At 37.9% G+C, this 26,468-nt stretch overlaps 1 protein-coding gene across 1 annotated transcript in view; it reads right to left on the reverse strand.

The window, feature by feature from the left end:
• INPP4B (inositol polyphosphate-4-phosphatase type II B) overlaps positions 1-25,068 on the reverse strand; it is a 599,434-nt gene extending 574,366 nt beyond the window's left edge. The window contains exon 1 of the mRNA XM_058550121.1: positions 25,041-25,068. The gene's annotated coding sequence lies outside the window, so the exon portion shown is untranslated. The remainder of the gene's footprint in view (positions 1-25,040) is intronic.
• Positions 25,069-26,468: the final 1,400 nt, after the last annotated feature.

The following is a 26,468-nucleotide window of genomic DNA, read 5'->3' on the forward strand; positions in this document are numbered from 1 at the left end:
TCACTTTTAGCACTGATTCCCCTCCCTGCAAAAGGGAGAGAATAATATGTAATGATTGAAAGGGAGAAATTGTGGGAAAAACTCTGTACAGTGCCTATTTCTCTCTCCCGCTCTCTTTGTGAGCCTTGCAAGAGCATTCCCATTCTTTAATTAACATACATGGGATAGCCATAATGTCTTCAACTGCCAAAAGTAGTGACAGAAGTGACTGCGTCAGCTCCACATCCTGAGACAGTGAGTTTAAATCCAAGAGGTTTCATGAATACCATGGTATTGGCCCTTCCAAACAAAGTCACTTGCTCACAAACCACAAATCTGTATTTGAAATCTCAGATTTTTAATTAATAAACAGTTTTCACTTTTTAGAAAGATGAGTAAATACCTTACAATAACAATAATACGTTTTGCAGTTAGTTGGATTCAATGATTTGGCCACAATACCTTTATGGCCAGATTCACAGTTAAGGGGACATCATTAAGGGCAAATATGACGGGATTAGCCTTAAACAGATTGTTAAGAATGTTAAGGAAAACAAGAGCTTCAGGAGAACAAAAGTAAAATGTGCTCCCAAATTTGGGGATGAGTCCAGTAAGTCCCATTAAACAAACCAGTACAGGGTTTGGTGCATGGGGTTTGGTGTTTACACGTATAGTAAATATATATGTAGTAAATATAGCTTGTATTCTCTGGGGCAGTATAATTTCCTACATCATGTCCCATTATCCCTAAAAGAATGAATGTGGCAATCATCCACATTCCTCAGAATTAGTCCTAAAATAGAAAAGGCTCCTCTCTCTGAGGACAAAATGCATTTGTACTAAACTCTTAAGCGTATGGGAGATGGGAAAAGTACTTGTAGTGCAAGGAAACCAACCTGGGCCAGAAGTGAATGGACCCACACAGTCTCTGTGTTTTTCCAGCAGCACCAGACCAGCAATGCAGAAGAATGGCCAGTTTCTGGAGTTCTATGATTTGGGGCTGCCCAAAATGAGAATATTTTCTTCAGGGCATGGAGAGACATAGTGTATCCTAAATCTAGCACTTAACTAGCCAGGAGCAATGACTGCCCTTGGAACAAAAGGGTAGCACACCTCCTCAAAGCCAAAGAGCATGCATCAGGAGGAGCTGTGCTTCAGAGTGTAGAGAACTCAAGGCTTCATCAGCAACACAGGATGCAACAAGATGGCAAGATAAGGAGGCCAGACTGTACAAACCACAGGAACTCCTTCCAGAACACATATGAGGCAAACTTAAAAACAAACAAACCAAGGCATGATGGGAGGTGGGGGATTAAGTACAGAGTGGGGGTGATGAACGGCACATTGGACACACTTTGAAAGGGCTAATTTTCAGCCATAAATCAGTGGAAGACTTCTGCCATAAGAACGTTGTGATAAAAAACAAAATTGCATTTAGTTATATGATAGCATGATGATATAGGAATTACATATAATTTGGTAAAACTATCCCCTGGGACATCTACTTTATTTAAATCCTGTAAAACCAAGGAATGTGTGACTTCCATGACTTCACAGAACAAATGGAAGCTATCACGGAATTCCCCTAATTTCTTGCCACAAAACTTGCACATTTATAGACTTCTACATACATATTTTACTCTTTTCTTCTATTACTGCAATGGATTGAATGTTTGTGTCCCTCCAAAATGCATATGTTGATACCCTAATCCCTAATGCGATGGTATTAGGAGTGGAGTGGCCTTTGGCAAGTAACTAGGTCATGAGGCTGTAGCCCTCATAATGGGATTAGTGCCCTCATAAAAACAGACACCAGAGAGCTTGCTTTCTCTCTCCGTCTCCACCATGGAAGCCCAGCAAGAAGGCCACCATCCGCAAGCCAGGGCCCCCACCAGGAACCAAATCAGTGGCACCTTGATCTTGGACTTCCCAGCGTCCAGAACTGTGAGAAATAAATGTTTGTTGTTTAACCCACCCAGTCTGTGGTATTTTTGTTAAAGCAGCCCAAGCAGACTACGACAATTACCATGGGAAAATTAAATTTAAAATTAATGCTCCACCAGTACTTTGTGTGTTATCCCTTCCCACTTGCTCAAGAAGTTCAATCGCTTGCATATTCTTCCCTGCATCTTCCACCTTTTCCTTTTCTATTTGCTTTTTCCTATCAGCAGGTAAATATGCTGAAGATTCCTTTTTTCTTAACAAACAAGAACATCTTTCTCTCAATCCCTATTCCTCGCAGTCACTGTCTTCATTCCTTCCACTCACAAATCTCCTTAAATAAATAAATGTCAACTCTCTACATACTTCCTACCCCCTACTCATTCTTCAATCCATAGCAATCTGGCTTCTGCCCTTATTTTCCCCAAAAAGTGCCCTCCTCACTGTCACTTTGTTACTTGACTAATCACTAAATCTGATAACTTTCTTTGTTCTTATTTTATTTGGCTTTTCAGAAATATTTAATATTATTGGCCATTATCTCCTTCTTGAAACTCACCATACTCTCCCGGGTTTCTCTCTGACTCTTGCTCTCAATGCCCTTTACTGGTTCTTGCTCCCTCTGACTATTCCTATTCCTTCTTCTTCTAGATCATCCTTTATTCCCAATCTAAACATATCTCCTGGGCAGTGTCCTACATTCCCGTGGGTTTGGTGGCTACTTTGGTGTTTAGGACCATCAGTTTCCTATTGCTAATCCAGACCACACTTCTGTGCTGGACGGCTCCTATAGGCGTTCCCATGGCGTCTTAAATCTAATGTATTCAAATGAATTTATCATCATCTCTCACAAACTGGCTCATCATCAACTTAACTGCTGTAAGCAAAAGCCTAGATATTATCCTTCTCTCCTTTTAACCCTCACCAAGCTTCCCTTTCGTCCACACACACAAAAAAGTCAATCATAGTCTCCTCACTTCCAAAAGCAGATCTTGTCACAGTGCGGGCAAACAGGCACTCAGTATGTGTTAGACAGCACTTCCAGGATGCCAACCTTACTCCTTGGTATATATTCTCCACAACGCAACCTGAGTGATTTTCCTAAATAGAAATCTAATAAAGTCACTTGTCAAGTTAAAACCATTTTGTGGCTTCTGTTGCACATGGCATAAAATCCAAATCCATTAAGATGGTTTACCAGACCGTTCATGACCTGGCCTCTGTCACTCTCTCAGCCTTATCTCTCAAAGTTTATTCCTGCCCTCTATGTACGTTATAGTCACAGATAATTTCCTTCAGTTCCCTCCAAATCTCATGCTCTGACATCTCCAAACTTTGCAAATGCAATTTCCCTCATTTGAACATCTTTTCCCACTCCTCCTTGCCTGGTTAATGTGATCAGGTCCTAGCACTCATGGCCATGGCCTTGGTTATGAATACCCACAGACCTTGGAAAACCCAGAGCATGGCACTATCGTAATTGTTAAATTGTCTGTCTCTGGCTCTGGGTTTTAAGCTCCATGAGGGAGGGAAGCATATGTATCCATATATATCTTGTTTACCTTTGTAAGTCCAGAAACTAGCAGACTTCTTGACTCATGGTAGGCACTTATTAACAATTTTGAGAGGCTGTATCAGTAAATGAATAAATAATTTAGACTGCTGAATGGCCTTACACACAGGAAAGGGTGCCCTGATCATCATCTAGTCTGGTAAGGAGTATGTGTTTGTTTACAAATCTGTCCTGTGTATTTTATTGACAGGAATCATCAGGGCTGTTTACCAGACCTTAAAAACCATTAATCCACTGAGCTGAAATCATCTTAGGCTGAGGCTAAATAAGTAAGCCTGCCTTTACTGCTTTTCAAACACAAATCCCATAGGCTGAGGTTTAAAGCAGGGATTGCGCACTCATGTGCCTATGGGGTCCAGATCAGCATAATATGTGAGTGACATGGGTAAACACATATGGTGTACGGTTCTCTTGCATTCTGAAAGGAGAATGCAGGCCTTTTCTAAAGGGAGCAGACGTTGTTCAGCTGCTGTGAGTTATTCCCAGATCTTATGACTGGTTTTTTAAACCTGGAAATCTAAAATCTGCATGTGAGGCTACTCATTTTTAAATCCGGCTTATTAAAATAATGGGAAACAGCAAGAGAAACAATAGAAAAAATAAACAAATGGGACTACATCAAACTAAAAAGCTTCTGCACAGCAAAGGAAACCATCAACAAAACGAAAAGACAACCTAACAATTGGGAGAAGATATTTGCAAACCATACATCTGATAAGGGCTTAATCTCCAAAATATATAAAGAACTCATGCATCTCAACAACAAAAAAACTAACAACCCAATTAAAAAATGGGCAAAAGACCTGAACAGACATTTCTCCAAAGAAGATATACAGATGGCCAACAGACACATGAAAAGATGTTCAACAACATTAACTATCAGGGAAATGCAAATCAAAACTTCAATGAGATATCACCTCACGCCTGTCAGAATGGCTATAATTAACAAGACAGGAAACAACATGTGTTGGAGAGGATGTGGAGAGAGGGGAACTCTCATACACTGCTGGTGGGAGTGCAAACTGGTGCAGCCACTATGGAAAACAATATGGAGATTCCTCAAAAAATCAAGGGTAGAAGTACCATATGATCCAGCTATTCCACTGCTGGGTATTTATCCAAAGAACTTGAAAACACCAATGCGTAAAGATACATGTACCCCTGTGTTCATTGCACCGTTACTCACAATAGCCAAGACTTGGAAGCAACCTAAGTGCCCATCAAGGGACGAATGGATAAAGAAGATGGTATATATACACAATGGAATACTACTCAGCCATAAGAAACGATGAAATCAGCCATTTGTGACAACATGGATGGACATTGAGGGTATTATGCAAAGTGAAATAAGTCAGAGGGAGAAGGTCAAATACCGTATGATTTCCTTCATTAAGTAGTAGATAACAACAACAATAAACAAACACATAGAGACAGAGATTGGATTGGTGGTTACCAGAGGGGAAGCGGGGAGGGAGGAGGGCGAAAGGGATAATTCGGCACATGTGTGTGGTGATGGGTTGTAATTAGTATTTGGATGGTGATCATGATGTAATCTATGCAGAAATAGAAGTATAATGATGTACACCTGAAATTTATGCAATGTTATAAACCAATGTTACTGCAATAAACAAAAAATTAAAAAATAAATAAAATAAAATAAATAAATAAATAAAATAATGGGAAACAAATCTATGGGCCCTATCCAGCTGTTGTGAATTATGAATTCATGATCTTGGCTTTAAACCAATGAGAAAGAGAATAGACTATAAGACTGCCCATAGATAAGTACTAATCCTTCACATCCATCAATGCCCATACCTTCTACCCAGCTCCTTCTACGAAATGACAACTCCAAAACTTCAATGTTATCCTCAAGCACCCTCCTAACATATACCCTCTCACTCAGTGGAGGATCTTGATTCCTAATTCACAAAGAAAATCACAGACATTAATAAGCAACCTCCTCATCTCCCCATCTCAGTCTACATACTTGACTATGGTTGTACCATCCAACCTCAAAAGAGAGGTGACCTTTCTCCTCTTTAAGGGGAATCCTCCCACCATCGCCCCTAATATGTCCCCTCCATTAATTACTTCTTCCTTCATCTTCATCTTCACCCTTCTGCTTAAATTATTAACAGTCCCATCTTGGGGGGACAAACCTCCTTTGACCTACTGCCTACTGCCCCCTCCTTTAAATTTCCTTTAAACTAGAGCTTAGGGCCGGCCCCGTGGCTTAGCGGTTAAGTGCATGCACTCTGCTACTGGCGGCCCGGGTTCGGATCCCAGGCGTGCACCGACGCACCGCTTCTCCGGCCATGCTGAGGCCGTGTCCCACGTACAGCAACTAGAAGCATGTGCAACTATGACATACAACTATCTACTGGGCCTTTGGGGGTGAAAAAAGGAGGAGGATTGGCAATAGATGTTAGCTCAGAGCCGGTCTTCCTCAGCAAAAAGAGGAGGATTAGCATGGATGTTAGCTCAGGGCTGATCTCCGCTCCCCCCCAAAAAAGTACAGCTTATTTTACACTCTGTTCTATTAGCTTAATTAGTATATTAGCATAGACTTCAGAACAGGAAGCAATCATTTTATTGACCTATGCTAAGTTTTCTGAGCTTCAAAAAATATATTACTTAATGCTATTTGTTTATTTGATAAATATTTATTAGCCTAGTATATACCAAGCCCTGCTCAAGAATGATCCACTCTCAATCCCAATTGGGGTCAAAGCTCCTCAGCACAGCTAACCCACTCTGCCATGGGGCATGGATCTCCAGCTTGCACGTCAGAGAGACAGAATAAAACCAAAGCAGGGAAACAGGCCCATATTGTTTAGTTGGCAGGAAACACTTATCTATGAGCACAGCCAATGTTTCTGCTACACACTGAGTCTTTATGATATTAAAATAAGTTTGGATTAGCTATCCTATTGATTTTCTGTTTGCGACTACAGATGGAAGGTTAAAAATTCCATATGTAAGAGAGAGATTATGTTTCTGAAAGTTTTAACACAAGTACCAAGGTATGAGACTAACAGGCATTTGGGAATATGAGCAATGGTTCTAAGGGGCAAGCTTTTTGCTGCCCATGAGCATGTTTTCCTAATCATGAGTCAAGACCCTAGACTGGGTTACAAAATCAATTTAGTGGATTGTGGCAAGCATTTTTTAAAAGAAATTATATAAAAGAGAATAGAAAATAGAGTGCATGGCACATATCAAAAGTAGTGATTATGTCATGAAGAAATTGTATATTTTGGGGGGGGGGTGTGTGCAGTGAGTGGGTCACAGTATAAAATGTATTTCTTATGGTAGATCATGGTAAAAAAATATGTATTTTTTTGAACCACTGGTCTGTGTTTATCAAGCTTCATGAATGAGTAATCTATATTCTCTGTCTATACCTTTTCACTTCCTAATCTCAATATGTTGTTTCTGCTTCAGCAACCCCACTAAAACTGTTCTTGATAATGTCACCAGTGGCCTCTATTTGTCAGATTTGATGTATCCCCTTCAGATACATTCATGGTTGAATGTATCTCTGTTGTGCTGAACATTGTTCATACCTCCTTCTTAAAACTTGCATTGCCTTTGGCTTCTGTGACATCACTTTCTTTTTGTTTTTGTTTTTTTATTGAGGTAACATTGGTTTATAACACTATATAAGTTTCAAGTGTACATCATTAAATTTCAACTTCTGTGTGGACTACATTGTGTTCACCACCAAAAGTTAAGTTATCATCTGTCTTCCCCAGACAGGTCTGGTAACCATCAACCTATTCTATGTATCTATGTGTTTATATGTTGTTATTACCTTCCACATATGAGTGACATCATAGAGTATTTGGTTTTCTCCACCCAACATATCTTGCTTAGCATAATACTCTCAAAGTCCATCCATATTGTCACAAATGGCAAGGTTTCATCTTTTTAACGGCTGAGTAGTATTCCATTGCATATATTTATTACATTTTCTTTACCCATTCATCTGTTCATGGGCACTTAGGCTGTTTCCAAGTCTTGGCTATTGTGAATAATACTGCCATGAACGTGGGGGTACACATATCTTTCTGATTTAGTGTTTTCGTGTTCTTTGATAAAAACCCTGAGATGGAATAGCTGGATCAAATGGTAGTTCTACTTTTAATTTTTGGAGGAATCTCTATACTGTTTTACATAGTGGCTGCACCAGTTTACATTACCACCAGCAGTGTGTAAGTGTTCCCTTTTCTCCACATCCTCTCCAACACTTATCTCTTGTCTTTTTTTGTTTTTTGTTTTTTAATTTCTGTTTTTTATTGATGTTTTAATAGTTTATAACATTGTGAAATTTTAGCTTCTATGTTTTTGTTTGTCCATCACCATATATATGTCTCCCTTCACCCCTTGTGCCCACTCCCTACCCCCATTGCCCCTGGTAACCACAACACAGCTTTCTCTGTCCATGTGTTGGTTTATATTCCACATATGAGTGAGATCATACAGTCTTTGTCTTTTTCTTTCTGACTTATTTCACTTAACATAATACCCTCCAGGCCCATCCATGTTGTTGCAAATGGGACAATTTTGTCTTTTTTATGGCGGAGTAGTATTCCATTGTATATATATATACTACATCTTCTTGATCCAGTCAACGGACACCTAGGTTGCTTCTACTTCTTGGCTGTAGTGAATAATGCTGTGATGAACATAGGGGTGCATAACCCTCTTTGGATTGTTGATTTCAGGTTCATTGGATAGATTGCCAGTAGTGGGATAGCTGGATCATAGGGTATTTCTATTTTTAATTCTTTGAGGAATCTCCATACCATTTTCCATAGAGGCTGTACCAGTTTGCATTCCCACCAGCTGTGTCTCTTGTCTTTTTAATAATAGCCATCTGATGGGCATAAGGTGATACCCCATTGTGGGTTATTTTTTCTTGTTTTTTTTTTGTTTTATTTATTTTGGTGAGGAAGATTAGCCCTGAGATAATATTTATACCCATCGTCCTCTATTTATATGTGGGATGCCTGCCACAGCATGGCTTGATGAGCGGTGCATAGGTCCATGCCCGGACTCTGAACCTATGAACCTCAGGCCACAGAAGTGGAGCCCACGAACTTAACCACTACACCACCAGGCTGACCCCCTCACTGTGGTTTTGATTTGCATTTCCCTAATAATTACTGATGTTGAATGTCTTTTCATGTGTCTATTGGTATATCTTCTTTGGAAAAATTCTGTTCAGATCCTCTGCCTATTTTTTAATCAGGTGGTTTTGTTGTTGTCGATTTGTATGAGTTGTTTATACATTTTGGATACTAACCCCTTATTGGATATATGATTTGCAAATATCTTTTCCAAACTGATAGGTTGTCTTTTTGTTTTGTTGATGGTTACTTTTGCCATGCAGGTGCTTTTTAGTTTGATGCAGTCCCATTTGTTTATTTTTTCTTTTGTTTCCCTTGCTGAGGAGACATATTCAAAAAGATGCTGCTAAGAACAATGTCAAAGAGCATACTGCCTATGTTTTCTTCTAGGAGTTTTATGGTTTCAGGTCTCACATTCAAGTCTTTAATCCATTTTGAGTTAATTTTTGTGTATGGTGTAAGAGAGTGGTCTACTTTCATTCTTTTGCATGTGGCTGTCCAGTTTTCCCAACATCATTTATTGAAGAGACTTTCCTTTCTGCATTGTATGTTCTTGGCTGTGACATCACTTTCTAATGATTCTGGTGCTCTCTCCCTGGTATTTCTCTCTAGCTTTTGTTTTCTGGCTCCTCTCCCTCAGTCTTCCCCTGAATCCCCAGCATTTCTGCAGAACAGAGCATGGACCTCACAGATGCCACACACACTAAAGTTGAACTTTATCTCTGCCATTTACCACCTCCAATACTACTTCCCTAGCCCCATCTACCATCATCTCTTGCCTGGATTATTGCAATAGCCTAATGACTGGTCTCCCCTCTGTCTAATCTCAAAGGGTGGCCAGAGTGACCCTGGTAAAAGGAAAGTCAGATCATCTCAATCCTTTGATCAGAACCACTCACTGGCCTTGTGACCTCCTTTAGATCTTTGCTCAAAGAGCAACTTCTCAGTGAGACTTCCAGGCCTCCCTCTTTAAATATACAATTCTACTGCCACGCAGATGACCTTCCCCTTCTTGGTCTACTTTTCTCCATAGTCCTTCTCTAAAATACCATATAATTATTTATTTTGTTTACTGTCTATCTCCTCTTACTGGGACATAAGAACCACTAGAACAAGGATTTCTGTCTATTTTGTAGACTACTATATCCCCAGCATCCAGAATTGGTGGCCCATACTAGAAAGCCAATAATATTTATTGAAAGAAGGAATGACTATCACCAATCACCTATTCGTCTTATGAGAATGGTCGCCCTGAGAGGACGCAGGACTATGTAACTCCCATACTAGTTTATGCAGTTCTATCTATGTGTAATATATTTTTATAAGGGCTTTTAGCTATTAAGCAAAAAATAAGAGATATTTATAGGAATTGTCTTAAATTCATAGCCAGGTCTATAGTTAGCAGTGTTCCTGGTGGCTAACCCTATAAGATGCAGAAACCCACATATTGGCCTGGTTCAACAAATAACACAAATGTCCTAGGGATGCTGCTTTGGGTTCTTCTTTTTTATCTACTTTATCATACACACAATTGCTTCTATTGGCCTAAAGGGAGGTAAAGACAGTTCAATTTGCTTCATTTTTCTTTCAATAGCCCATAATTGTGTAATAAAAGGAGAAAAATATTAATAAATTATTTTTCCCATGAATTATAACCAGATCACAACGTTAGCTTTTTTACTTACTATTATAGCATTTTAAGAGATATTTGCTTCTGTAAAAACACTAACTAACCCATTGAAACTGGTGGCCAGATAGCCATTAATGATTATTCTTAAAAGTCATGCAGATAAGCAATATGCTATCAGACTCCCACTAGGTATCAGACTCCCACTAGGTTCCTTATAGATAACATCTCTCATGCTTGGGTCACCATAGTAATGGTTGCTTAAGTCATTTTTCAGGAACTGAGAGTTGACTCTTTGTCCAGTTCAGGCCAGTTGAAACCAGTGACCCATCAACTGAGCCTGCACAAATATTCAATAGGTGACCCTTTGACTTCAGGGGGGCTGAAAACTCTACCTTTAGATTATGCTATGCCACCATTTTGTGAACATGCATCCTATGAACAGCCATGAAGCTTGACTGCGCTTGAGCAGATCATTGATTACCTCACTTCTTACCTCCAATCGTCTATTCCCACACTTCACCACCCTGCCTCTTTATCCCATAAATATCCCTAAGCCTCATTTTCAGGGAGGTGGATTTGAGACTTGTTCTCCCATCTCATCACTTGCCTGCCTTGTGAATAAACCCTTTCTCTGCTGCAAAACTCATTGTCTCATGATTGGCACACTGTGTGGCCAGCAAAACAGGCCTGGTTCAGTACATCAAGATTTTTCCCGTAATAAAAATAACAACAAATTTAATCACACATAAGTACTTTATTATTTAACATTTAAATAATATATTAAATAACATTGGTTATTTAATAATCAGTAAGTACTTTTTCCCTCCATAGAGAGACAAAAAGAAAGTCAACTTAATCTTCTCTACTCCCTCAATTTATCCCTATTTAATTTTCACAAATTCACAATAACTCTCTCACTTAGGTATTACTATCATCCCCAATGAACAGATAAGAAATTGAGGCATAAGAGACCAGAAAGCTTGTTCAAGGTCACTAATATATCAGCTATGGTTTGACTCTGGAACCTAAGACATGGAAGGAGATGGGGTTATGGAATAGAGGAAAGATCTTGAGAAATGTGATTGGTTGTGAGGAGGGAAGAGCAAAAAGAGGAGCCAAGGATAACTCCCAGATTTCAAGCTTGAGTGACTGGGTAAATGATGGTTCCTCCAATGATCTACAGAAGGAAGAGGTTTAGAGTACAAGTTTATCCGATCCATTTTGGACATAAGTTCGAGACGCCAGTGGGAAAAAATTTTGAAGTTCAGAACTGTGCCCTGGGCTGGAGATGAAAATGTGGAACTCAAAAGCATTCAGGTAGAATCCAAAATCACAGAGGCCAGTAAGTTCATCCAGCAAGAGTTCACTACCTTTGGCAAATAGAAAATAACTGGTTATGTAAGAAAGACGAATTTTACTGGAATGAGAGAGTGAATGAAAGACTGTTACAGGTCAAAGAGTGAATGGTTGGCGAGGAAGCAGAAACAGTGAGAGTAATCTACTGTTCTGAGAAATAGTTATTTGCAAAGGGGAGGGAAGTGATGCAACACTATCTGGAAGTCCCAGGAGCTATTAAAATTTTCTTCAGCTAATCATCTCCCTTTTGACGCCTTCTAAAATTGATTTTCCTAGAAACATAGCTCTGAAAGTGTCATGTCCCAGGAAAGACCTTTATGGAGATGGTTGGCCATCCTCCAACTTCCCAGAAACCCCCTGAATCAGCCCTCTTTAGGAAACACTCCATATTATGGCCTCTCGCACACCATCAAGGTCTTAGGATCCTAGTCATTTAGGAAAGTTAATCTGTACAGATAGATGCTAATGGATAAAGCATTGCTCTTATCAGGTAACTTTTGTGCTGTAAAACAAGCCGTCTTGGGAATTCATATTTTATTCTAGAGCAGCATTTCATAAAGTGTGCTTCACTGAAACCTAGTACTATTGGATGCAATGAGTATTACATAAAAATATACTAAAGTATAAAAGGTGTCATGGTCCACTAATTTTAGGAAATGCTGGGTTAAACAGGTTTCTTTACAGCAGGATTTTCAGTGACTAATATTCTAATGTGCATCATAAAACTACAGGAGAGAGATATAAAATTCAGCATTTTCCAAAATTACTTCATTATAGGACTTTTTAAAAGTGTCATCACATGGGTCAGAAATTTAGGAAAATGTCTTCCTATAGGAACAAGGTTAGTGGAGGTTATTTGGAGCAATGTGACAGACTGATTAGAGGTCAAAACCAGCACTGTTTTAATTATACCAAGTATCACCCCATTGAGCAGCCACGTTTTCTTCAGTTCCCCCCACTTCAGCATTCTCCTCACACGATGACATTAATTCCAGCACAATCACTTTTAATGGGAATGGACTCTTGCTTAACAGTTTAAGTGTTTGCTTTCCTTTTGGGTCGACAAAATTCTATGCACTCCACAATAAAAACTGGGATTGGGACTCATGGTGCTTTTTATTTCACAGCCCTGTGTGACTAACTACAAATGAGATAAAGTTAATGAATAAACTTGTTGATCGTTGATATTATTTCCCTGCTTCTATTTGTTTTTTTTGTTTTTTTTTTTTTCTTTTATAGCTTGCAAGCTCAGTTGTTACAGGAAAATCAATAAACAAGCTTTCAAGGAAAGTTATACCCAGGGAGAATAAAGGCCCTTTTGCCTTGAAGTTATTCTTTTCACTTTTTAAGGAAGTAATATCCATTCCACAGCCAGAGTTCACTTCCAAGTCAACAGAAGCTCTATGTGCTCGTGAGGACTCTCTGCTGGGAGAACAAGGCCCCCCAGTAACTTCAGAAGGATATTTTTGTTACTAGGATAACTTCAGTGAATTGAATTGTTCTGAAAGTCAGGCAGGATTGAAGAAAGGGAATCAATGTAGCCAAGAAGATAAATCATTGACCACATATCTAGGGGCTAGAAAAGTATGTAGGTAAGGCTAGAAAAGGCAACTTTTTCATGTGAATGTAAATGAAACATAACCCTATTAACTGGAGCAGAGATTCTCATCTCTGTCCTCTCCTGGAGCTCACACCTAGGAAACAGAGACCAGATCCTTTAGAGTTCTGCTCTGGGTCAAAAGATTTTTGCCACTGCATGCCAAAATTTAAAGGAGTTAGCCTTGGGCCACATGTGTGAGTTGCAAATCAGAGCAGCACCACTCAAAAGAACGTAGAGAGAGGATAGAAATGTTCCATAACTTTGCACTGTTCAACATGTTAGCCAGTAGTCACATATAAGTATTGAGCACTTGAAATGTGGCTAGTGTAGCTAAAGAACTGAATTGTCAACTTTATTTAATTTTAATTAATTCCAATTTACATAACTGCACGTACCTAGTGCCCACCATATTGGACAGCATAGCACCAGAGAATGGGAGTTGAATTCATCAAGTAAGGATTCCCAGCCTTTTAATAAGGGCATAGAGCAAGTTGGGTATCCCCAACCCACGTCCCCCAAACATTTCCATCCAAGCAAAGCTACATCACAAAGCCAATGGGGGTAGGGGCAGGGGTGGGGGGCAAGAGTCAATAAAAAATGTCCATGTCTACTTGGTAAATCAAAGTAAGTTTAAATAAAGGCATAGGTCAAAGTGGAATGGCAGTCACTGGGTGGAAGGAGGGTCTGACATATGTTTTAGTAAGAAAAGAGACTCCTCAAAAAGATATATGCACCGTCGTGTTCATTGCAATATTATTTATAATAGCCAAGATACAGAAACGGAAACAAACTAAATGTCCATCAACATATGAATGGATAAAGAAATGTGATACACACACACACAATGGAACATTACTCTTTTCAAAAAAGAATGAAATCTTGCCACTTGCCATAAACATGGATGAAACTTCAGGGCACTAAGCTAAGTGAAATAAGTCAGACAGAGAAAGATAAATACCATATGATCTCACTTATATGTGAACTCTAAGAAAAAAACCAAGCTCATACACACAGAGAACAGATTGGTGGTTTCTAGAGGCAGGGGGTGGGGGGTTGGATGAAATGGGTGAAGGGGGTCAAAAGGTACAAACTTCCAGTTATAAAATAAATAAGTCATAGGAACGTGATATACAGCATGGTGACTATAGTTAATAATACTGTATTGTATATTTGAAAGTTGCTAAGAGAGTAAATTGTAAAAGTTCTCATCACAAGAAAAAGATTCTGTAACTATGTGTCGTGATGGATATTAACTGGACTTATTGTGGTGATCACTTAGCAATATATACAAATATCAAATCATTATATTGTACACCTGAAACTAATATAATGTTGTCTGTCAATTATACCTCAAGAAAAGAAGAGTCCTGAGGAGCTACATAGTAAGAGTGTAATGATAGTGTTGCAGTTTTCTATGACTGCCTAACGACACCCCAAAATTCAGTGACTTAAATCATTTGTTTTGTTTATGAATATGCAACTTGGGCAGAGCCCATGGTGGGGGGTGGGGGGGGTTGACAATGCATCTGTGTTCCAGTCGTCATCACCTGAATTGTCCCCAGGCTGGGAACTGGGATCATCTGAAGACTTGTTCACTCACATGGCTGGCAGAAGACGCTGACTATTGGCTATTAAGCTATCAGCCAGGACACCTTAAAAATGGCTCCTCTGTAAGGCCTGGACTTTCTCATAACATGGTGACTGGGTTCCAAGGGCAAGTGTCCAGAAAGAGACAAAGGCAGGAGGGTTCTGTATCCTCTTTAAGACCTAGCTTTGGAAATCACATAGCATCACTTCTGCATTACTCTGCCCATCAGAGAAGAAACAAACCCACTCAGGTTCAAGGGAAGGGAAAATAGTCTTCATCTCTTGATGGGGAGTGCCAAGGAGCTTATAGAAGAGCTCATGGGACTAGGTATATTGCTGTATAAATTTTTGCAAAATAATCCATCACTGTTAGATAAAATAGTTTAGGCTTCAAGTAACAGAAACTTTAGTCAAATCAGACTAATAACAATAAAGAAATTTATTGTTGTAAGAAACTAGTAAGCTTAAAGTTTCAAGTATGGCTGGATTCAGTGGCTCAAATGATGTAATTGCATATTCCTCTTACTTGCTCATTCATTGTTAGTTTTTTGTCTCTCTCTCTCTTTTTTTTCGTCTCATTATCTTCTCCAAATGGCAGAACAGAAGATTACCAGCAACTCTAAGTCAACATTCTGACAATTTTTGATCCTAAAGGAAGAGTCTTTCTCTTGCATATCAAATCTCATGGAAGAACTGTGATTAATTTTGTTTAGGTCACATGCCCACTCGTGGTCCAATCACTGGATCCTAGGAAACAAATTTCTATAATAGGCCAGGTAAAGGTCACAAGTCCACCCTAGCAGCAAGTTATTTAATCTCATTGAATTTCAGTTTTCTCACATGTAGAATGGAGATTCTGGTAGCTGCAAAAAAGACCCCAATTCTCACCTCTCCTGTATCCAACCAATTGCAATGTAATTTTGCAGCTCCTTTCATCCAATGGTGGAGTCTATTTCCCCATCCCTTGATTCCAGGCTAGCCTTGAGATTTGCTTTGGCCCATAGAATGTGGTAGAAGTGGTTTTGTGCCAGTGTTGAGCCTAGGCCACAAGAACCTTGAAGCATTTCTGCTCTTTTCTTCTCAGTATCCTGATATCACCCTGACGACAAGCTCAGCTTAGACTGTTGGGAGAAGAGAGATCATGTAGAGCAAAGCTGGGTTAGCCCAGTTGTCCCAGCCAAAGTCACAGACACGTAAGAGGGCTCAGCCAAGATCAGCAAAACCAACCCAGAGCTGACTTTCCAGCTGACTGCAGATACATGAGCAAACCCAGCTAGGTCCAGCATAAACCACCCAGACAATCTGCCAATGAGTTTTTCTCAATTGTGCCAATGAGTTTTGCTCATTGGGTGTTTGTTCTACAGTATTATCAAGACAAAACCGAAACAGAGATAACAGTAGGCCCTAATTCTTAGCACTATGCTTAGAACAGTGCCTGGTATCAAATAGGTAGTCAATAAATATGTGCTATTCTTATTACACATAATTTGCCATTATCACACAATGTGAGTGGGGTAGCTTCCTAAAGAAAAAAAAAGTTTCCCAAACTAAACTCCAGAAACAAACAAAATTAAAAATGAGATGTCTACCACAAGTTTTGTGAGATCTAATAAAGACAGAATACTAATCTATTAAATTTTTAGGAATTTTAATAAATTCGTAGGAAAAAGTAAGCATGTTCTCATAACGGGAAGCAAGTCATTTATTATCAATGCAGTAAAAGTACATAAGCTCCAAAGCCCTTCACATATCCTGTATAAATATCTAATATCTGATCTTTGCCCAGCTATCATATCACCAATTACATCAAATATCAAACTTCTTCCTTGCAAAATGGACAGTAACACTTTTATTACATGATCAGTTGCTGTTAATAATGGTATTTATATCAGGTCAAAAATTAGGACTAGAGTCATTTCATCTGTCCTCGGTTTTTTCAGACACAATATTATACCTGATATGATTTCCAACTGTGGACTTTAAAAGGATAAATACATTAGCTTCACGAAAACATTATCATACCTTACCTTTACAAAAACTGGAGAAACGCATGACTCTGAGCATCACCCATCTGTGTGAGTGTGTGTGTACTGGGTGGAGGGGGTATTCAAGGTAGAAAGGGCTACTCTTCTCTGCCTGCATTCTCTCTCTCAGATAAGTCATTCATCCACTTACACAGCTTCAGTCAAATTCTATGACAGTTTACAAACTCCATCTCAGGTTACAACTTCTCTTTTGAACCTAATTCCATATTTCCATTTCTGTTTGACTTTTGTACTTGGATGTTCTGCCGTTTTCTTTCTCAACGGTCTTAGTGTGAATCATCGCCTCCCTGTCTATCACCCACCAAACAATTTCACTTAATTTGTTAAGTGATAACTCAGTGTAAACAAAGCTCCTAGTTCACTTCCTCACTCACAGCAAAAGCAGGATAAATCGTAATTATCACCAAACTTGCTATTATTCTTATTTTCTAATTTTGTCCTCTCAATAACCCTAGATATGGCTACAGCAAGTATTATCATCCTATTTTATTGATGAGGAAAATACTATACCAAGAGGGTAAGATGTATAGATCACCAAATACAAAAGTACTGGTGAGGTGGGCAGGTAGAGTTGCAAACACACACCACTGAGATTAATAATGACTGTTATTATGAATTATTATGAAGAATAAGTTTGAGACTAAATTTTATGGAAGTGAATTTTGAGACTGACTTGACAGAATTAATAGTAGTTAATATATATTAGGCATTTACTGTGTGCCAGTAACTATTGTAAGTTAATAGTAATATCTTAAGCTAATATTAGCATTAACTCACTTAATTATTTAAGTATTTTTCTTTCCCAGTTTTGTAGAAGAAACCAGTATGAGACCTCATGGGTTAGGTCAGGCAGAAATAAGCTAACAAGTCACCAATTTGGGATTTTAATACAGACCATCTGGTTCCCAAGAAGTGTCCCTATTACATTCTGTCGTCTCTGAAATGAAGAATAAGAAGTTGGGAGAGGGAAGAAAAAAAGTAATGGTAAGTGCAAAGTCATCAAGGTAGAAATAAGTAAATCATACACAGGGTTGATCAACCCCTATGTATGGGCGACGAGGCAACATCTGGGTGAGGAATCAGGTGGAAATGGGGTTGGGAAGATTTGGGATGCAGCAGCAGAAAAGCGGTCTTTGAATGTCAGGTTGAGATGTCTGAATTTCTGGAACAACGCAAAGGGAACTGAACCCTCTCTATACTTTAACTTAATCTACATCAATGCATAGGGAAACGAACACGTTAAGGAGAAACGCACTGGTGCCTATGGAAGTCGGAGTTCGTTTCTTAATGTGGAGCTAGAACAGTTCATTTAAAATTGGCAATATCTCTGTTCAAAGTACTTCACAAACAACTGTGTCATTTAACTATTTGTAAATAATGAAGAAAGTGGCAGACTGAAGACAGATGCCCCGGTCACACCCCAGCCCTGACCCCTTCTAGGAGGTTAAGTACTGGAAGCACAGATGGACTGTTACAGACCAAGCAAGCCGTGTGCTTGCTCACCAGGTTCAATGCTGAGAGTGCCTTAACTGAACATCTGGCTAAGGATGTGCCTTCCATGTATGAACAGCACTCTCTCATTGCACCTGCTCCATGGGAGGAAATTACACGGGTCAAGTAACTGCAGCCTGATTTTAAATGTTTGCCTCATCACCTAAAAACATAATTACTGAATAACAATGACAGTCTTGGGGAAAATCTTTAGTAAGTCCTTTTTACTAGTAGTTCTAAAACAGACATGCAAAAAAATAAGAAACTTTATGATAATCTTCTAAAGTTAAACGAATAATTCTCAAATATAACAACTTTAGCATCAAAGGAATTTTTTTAGCCTAATGTACTACTTGAGTTAGCCCCCACCTCACTACACCAACTAAAATGATTTTTAAAAATCTTAAAAGTGATGAGGATGTAACATTTACATTAGTATTTACCTTGGTAGAACTGGTTTCAAGAAAGAAAATGTTTTCATAATTCTCTTTTCCTAAGATATTTTTTTTTTTTTTTTTTTTTTTTTTTTGTGAGGAGATCAGCCCTGAGCTAACATCCGCCAATCCTCCTCTTTTTTTGCTGAGGAAGACGGCCCTGGGCTTACATCCGTGCCCATCTTCCTCCACTTTATATGGGACGCCGCCACAGCATGGCCCACCAAGCAGTGCGTCGGTGCGCGCCCGGGATCCGAACCAGCGAACCCCGGGCCGCCGCAGCGGAGAGCGCGCACCCAACCGCTTGCGCCACCGGGCCGGCCCCCCTAAGATATTTTTTTAAAATGCATTGAAAGCAGAATATTTCCAAGAGAGAGAAATGGGAACAACTCTACCTTTTTCATAATCATTTAAAAATCCGCTTGGTACTTGGTCAACTCTTAGCCAATCACTTAAGACTGAGTTATAACTGATGACTAAAATCCAACAGATTAGTCTGAATCTTCCTGCAAAGGTGAATCCGATTTGACCAGATAGTAACTGCATGATTTAAAATAATGTTACTAGTATCTATTGAACATTGGCCAGTACTACAATTTTCTTACTAATTTCTGGAAAAAACATTGGAGATATTTTGACCTGCTGTTTTAAGGACTAAACAATTGTACGTATTATAATTCATGGAAAATATCACTTTCTTCATATTTCTAGATTGTTTTCTTTGTCAACTGGTGAGCAAGCACCTATAACTCTTTGGCACCTATCAGAATGTTCTGAGTATCTTGTAACAACAGAGCACAGATCCAGGAAAGTTTAGACATTACTAAGTAAACAGCGCACAGATGTGGATGCTGAAAAATTAATACCACACACTCTTCTGATGGGCTGCAGCACCAAAAATGCTTCTACAAAAACAGGACGAAACAAACCCAAAGCACACATACTTATGCAACCGTGACATAAAGGAATCATAAAGTGTTGAAACAGAAGTTTAGAGCTCCGGCATGAGGTACAACTTCTGAAAAATTACTCAGCCACACACATAGCTCCTCATGCCATCTCATTGGTAGAGAGAATACTGGAAGTAAAAGTAACTTGTTATTTGTGAACAGAAATCAGTTTAAAAAATAGTTTCAAAACATTTTATGACGATTGTAATCCTCCTCCTCATACCTGAAAAAATACTTTTTAAATTTTCAAACTAAGTACTTACTATTCTCAGATAAGATGTTCTAATAAAGGACCAATTTTTGTGTTGTTACGAATTAAGGCCCCAGGAACCCTAGGAGGTTGCTGCTGACATCTAGTGGCGTAATTTTTAACTTGCCAAATGCAGTAAAAGTATATATATCTAGAGAGAGAAAGGGACAAACATACATATATGTGCACTTGCAAAGTCTGGTGGACATCTCATGTTATAAATTATTTGCCTCTGCCCACACCACTCTGCCTCCAATGATTCGCTTCCCTTTCCAAAGTAATGCCAGTGTTGCAAAACTGAAGACATGAAAACTAGCACATCTGCTAAAGCCATAGAGGAACCAATTCCCTCAAAGTCCTTAGTCCTCTACTGGGAAAAGTCAATTCCCTGGGAGCCCCAATTCCCAAAGGCCCTGGCCCAACCTCAACAGTCCTAATTCCATTTCAACTTCCCAGATAACCATAGCTCTTCTCCAACCTCGCGCACATAGCATTTAGGCACTTTTAGGGTCCTAGCCTAAAAAGACTCTACTGGGAATACGTTATTTCAGACTGCATATCCACAAATGCACACACACATTCATAATGGCCACAAAATTCCTAGGTATGAGATTCAACAATTACTGAAAACATAAAAATAGCTATCAGCGACTGCTTTGATGGCTTCCAGCCATCCACATGAATAACGATGTAGAGAAAAACATAGAAGAAATTGAACTTGTGAAAAATGAAGAGGAGCATGGAGATAACTTCTACAGGCAAAAAAGAATTTATTTTGTAGCCTCTATATGTATGTATGTAAGGGGTGTGTGTGTGTGTGTGTGTGTGTGTGTAACAAGAGAGAAAGACTCTCAAGTTCTGCATGTACCCCCACTCCAGCTGAAGCATTTATGACTATAGCAGGTAAATACTGAATTGATGAATGAATGAGGTGGCAAATTACACTGTAATTTTTTTTCTTTTTGATTCTGATGTAAGACATGCAACAGGCAGTGTCCTCATAAGGCAGTGCTTTGCTCTTCAGCAACAGTGCCTTTGTTGAGTAGCTCAGGTTAGATTTTTCTCCAATGGCATGCGCAAAGTGGCACAAAACCAATGGGTGTTAGAATTAGGCAATCTTCCCTTGGCGAAGAGAGTGTGTTTCAATAGTTGAAAATTATTTGCTTTATACATTAGTATATTAGAGTCTAGATTTTATTCTCAGTGAAAAGATGTGATAAAAGGAGAGTAGGTTCTCAAAGGAATTCTAATTAGTAAAAAACATAGCTAAATTATAACTCTCATAGCACAAAGGAACCTTTAGCCTTTTAAATATTTCTTTGGTGGAAATCCTAGAGATGCAAGGAACTCATTCATTCAAAGTTTGTCTACTTCACTCACAAGTGGGAGTAAAAGTGAATGGCAGAAGGATCTTCTTTACAATCATACTGAAGGAAAAAAATCCCATGTCCGTATGCGGACCTTTATACATAATAAAATAAAATTATATACATGTTCACACACACATATAGTCACACATACACACCTGCACACAGGAGAACTACTATATAGTTCTCTACTATGTAGAGGAATAAGAGAGAAAGAAGGTTGGGCATTCAGAGTGGAGTTTTCAGCACAAGGAAAGACAAGAACGTTTAGGATATGTAGTGCAGTAAGAGAGAAACAAATAAGGTAAGAAACATAGGTGGGAAATAGATGGAAAACTTGAATATTAGCAGGAGTCAACAATGCTATGGCTTATAGTCTTCGGAGTTTTTTAAAAAGCTTTTAAAAGACGGAGTATCCCACAGAATCTAATACTCAGAAGAGTGAAGAATACCAAGAACTTTTGCAAATGACAAAAATCATAAAAACCAAAAAAAGCAAGTTCTGTGAAATTATCATAATAGCTCTTTCTCATGTAAATTATCTTTAAGAATTACTTTTTAATCACTACTCTACGAAAATGTTCAATGATTTATGCTCTGACTTACAGTTTAAGTACGCTTCGGTAGCATGCTTTGCCTGATGTCATAGCTATAATTCTGTAAAGCCTTGTATATATCATACATAGAATCTAATTCAGGCAATCTGACCATTACATCACGCCTTTCATCACGTGCCGTAGAAGTATTTCTCTCATTTAAATTCATGGTCATTAATGTTTTAATCAGCCTGCAAGTTTTGATGCTTTACCTTCTATTGTAACTTTATAGTAGGTATGTATTAAATAATATAAAATAGAATTTGTAGTAACCTCTTAAAATACGAAATTTTTTTCCTTTTAAATCTCAATGTCTATTACATCTGCTATATTTTTTACAGCCAGTAACAATAAACCACAATGAAACAAATCTCTAAACAATAAATTTATAACTTACATCTTAGTGCTCTTGAACATAAATAATATTATACTCTAGCCTCATGACAGTTTATTTTCAATTCTCAAAATTGTGTTTATACTAAGCCTAGATTTCAACCTCGAATACATCAAAAAATTGCTGAATCCTTAATATCCCACTTCAATTTCCTACAGAAAAAGTTAAATATGTGTAAGAATAAAACATTATTGCTACGTAATAAAAATAAATTACAGATGTGAAATTTTCTTAATTGAAATTCAATCTATTTTCATGACATACAAACCTATGTAAAAATGGAACAGAATAACAGTCTCTACTTTTATACATAATCTTACTAGGTATATACAAGGACATTTTGACCTGATTAGTTGAAGTTGCCTCTCTCTTTGGATGACAAAATTAAGAATATTGTGACTCATAGACACAAATAACTTCCCATAATAAAACACTACATAAAAAGTTATTTAAATACTCCTATTAAAAGAGTAAAATGTAGAACTTTTAGGTAACTGCACACAAAATTGCCTGTTAATCCAATAGATTGCTCTCTGAGTTCCATTGCCAGAGTTAATCCTATACAAAATGAGTGTGTTAGTTGTCATGTGCAACCGAGAAAAGCTGAACGGCCCCATTTGTCTAAAAATAGCACCTTCACTAGTATGTCTTAAACTTCTATTCAAACACTGAAATTTAAGTGTACATATCCCATCCGTGACAATCGAGACAGAGCATCAATACATTAACACTCTTTGTCTTATTAACAGGAATTTTTTCTAAGATTGCAAACACCCCTATTTCAACAAATCCAAAGGACCAACCCAGACAGATGATGACATGAATGCCATTTCTCCCACCTCAAGTTACTCCTCCACACCCCACTCCCAACCTCCACACAAATGCATACCCCTCAGAGCATAACCTCTTTGGGAGTTTTATCAGACCAAAGCACTTGGACTCTGGCAAAATACAGAACTGTTCCTTAATTCTCATTTTGGGAAGAAGCAAATTTCATTACTCTGGGGACACAATGCTGGAAATCCTACCATGTTAATGGAAATTTCCCTTCTTCCATCCCAACTCTTCCTTTCCTACATTCAGTTCAAAGCAAGGTTGTCCATATCTTAAATAAATAAAATAAAAGCCTAATAAAATTGAATATATTAGTATATACAAACCCCTGAAAGAAGAAAAATTTCACATGAATGCATCCTGGATAGTCTGTGCTCCCTTCATTCTTTATTTTTATTCTAAAGGGCATGGATCCTTGAGCCCCTTCATTGGTTTCATCTCATTCAGTGTGTTTCTTTCTCTCTCTTTACTGTGTCATCTTCCATCAATTCTCCCTCAACAAGCACTGTTCTACTACTTATCTCTCTATATGCCTATATCACATAGCTCGGCTTCAACCTCTTCCACATATCGTCTGTATTAGTTCTCATTATAATGACTCTTTTTGGGGGTCACAGTTAATAGTTCTATGCAAAAGGCAACCGTCAGTTGATGTCATTAAGCATTGAAAAATATTTTGTAGTTTGAATTAACATTTTAGTATAGATAAAACTTGAACAGAGTGCCTACAATTCAAAATCCCCTTTAGGGAAGAGAAGCTGCTTCCTTAAGGGGTTTACACCTCCTTTGAAGAACTAATTGAAAGCCAGAAATAAGTAGAAACACCCCAATGTGTAATTCAACCTAACAATTTATTTTTACTTAACTGCAAATTAAAGTTCAGAAAAAAATTATCTGCTGATGCCCATTACATTTAAATGTTACCTTTGTTTCAGCATTCATTTGTTTTTGGGAATTCAACAATTTGTCAAAAATAAAACCCAATTAATTCCAGTTAGTATGCAGCCTAATAGACATTTCACCTAAATCTGTTATATGTGTTCATATGCATACAACTAGAAGTTGATAGATGAGTCCAGTTCCCATCACGATTCTGACCTTTCAGAAACTTTTCTATAAAAACTTCTTTTGAGATAGCAGTTTTGTTCATAAAATATACACATGTTGTATATCTGCATCTATATTCACACTTTGTTTATACATATATGTCATCAGAATATTTACATGAATATTCATATTCTTGGGCCAACATATGAAAATAAATCATATAGCAATCTGAAAATTTAGTAACTAAATATGCAATCTGTTGAACATTATCAGGCATGCTATTCAACAACTGTATGACATAATTCAGTCTTTCCAAAGAAAATATGTTTTGTGTGAGGGGGTCTTCATGAAACTCCAAGTTTTCTAGGAATTTCCACTGAAATTTTTTGCATATTCAAAAAGTAACATGTAAAGCTATCTGACTAATGTTTAAATAAAAGGAAAATCTCATCACTGTACCCTGACAAGAATCTAATTCTCTTACTGTATATCATTTGTAAATATGATATACTAATTGGAGTCATTTCCAAACAAAGAGAATACAATCTTCTAGTCAGGATCTTATTCAGGTATTAACATAAAAGAAAAAGTAATGTCAGCAAATTGACGATTATCCACAATGTTATGATAAGCTAATATATATTTTAAAATTTATTGTTCACTTCATAAATATGGTAATCATCATAAATCATTCCCTCTACTTTTCAGATAATGATTTACTTTTTTGATAGGTTATTCAACAGCTAAAACCAGTAATCAAGGAAAGCCAACTAGTTTAATGTAACAGAGTTAAACAGACTAAAAAATGTATCAATTCAAAATAAGCATTACCTTGGCCTGATTTTTCATAAAAGACAGCAGATCTATTGCCAGGTAACACCATTTCTTTGAGTTCTGTGGGCAAAAAGAAAAGAGATTAATAAAAACAACCTTTCTTTTTACTCTTTAAATACTTCTTAAAGAAGATTCATTAGTAATAAAGGTCAGAGAGGAAAATCATTTGACAAAATATCCAGCTCCATTCAGCAGCTGCCTTGGGAACTATTTGCTTTAAATGCCAAATAACTTCCCCAGAAGTCCCCTCTCCCCTGCAGCTGAGAACATGGGTGACTGTGGCAGGTATTGAGACCTGTTTTCTTTGCTTCTCTCTTTTTTCTCACATGGGAACAAAACCAGCACTCGAGCAAGGAAAAGCATCAGCTTCTATCATTTCAAGAGATAAGATGTAAGCCATGTTGGGACAGAACATTTACTTGGAATACAACTGACTGAAATGGAATTTGCAAGTATCTAAATTTACTTTCCTCCCTCCCCCAGTGAGTACGGGTTTTAAAATATTCATGAAAGTTTGGGTGTTTTCCTACTCTGTCTTTCCACAAAAGTGATAAAATGAGATATTGTGGGATGACTCTGTAAATAAGTGCAGATTACCCTCCTTATGAGATGCAATTTCAGAGCTTTTCTATGCTGCAACGAAGAGGAAAGTACTTTATAGAAGTCAAAAGTTATGAAAATATATCTCATTCCCTCCCTTAGCATATAACAATCTTGAGGAGTAGCCCATAAAAAATTTTATTGTATCATTATCTGAATGTTCAGATTGGAGGATAAGAAATTCAAGTCTGAGAAATAGCTTTCCAGAGAGGACTGTCACAGAGATAGGTAAGAATTTTAAATTCACCCATTAAGAAAGTTATTTGAAGAAATGTTAACAGTTAAAAGCAACATTGATTAATTGACTATAATAGTCATTATAAGAATAGTCATATAACAGCAATCACCACATCTTACTAGCTGGGTGAGCTTGGGCAAGTAAATTAAGCTCTATGAGCCTTCATTTTTCATCTGTAATGTCAGACTGATAACTCTTTCTACTCCATAGAGCTGATAGGATAAATAAGTGAGATGAATACATTTAAAGGACACAGAACTAACGAATATTAGCTAATATAATTATCAGCATCGTTATTACTATTACTATCATTGTTCTTTTTAAAAAGAATCTTGCTACCCCACTGAAAATTACTGCCCTAGTGAGCCACGTGGTGGAATGATTAAAATCATATCACGCTGGATGTTATCTCATCTGCCTATTTATTAATCGGACTCTGTGATGACAAAGGAAATAAAAAGTCATTTCAGGTCTTTGGGCAGGTGGAGGGAAAAGACTGGAGAGCGTGTCAAGAAGATGAGTAGGCTGTCAATCACTCCACTACAGTGGCTCCCCTTGATTTTGCTGAGGATTTCAGGTTAAAGAAG

This window comes from Diceros bicornis, chromosome 11 (genome assembly GCF_020826845.1).
Source record: "Diceros bicornis minor isolate mBicDic1 chromosome 11, mDicBic1.mat.cur, whole genome shotgun sequence".
In the NCBI taxonomy this organism is placed as follows: Eukaryota; Metazoa; Chordata; class Mammalia; order Perissodactyla; family Rhinocerotidae; genus Diceros; species Diceros bicornis.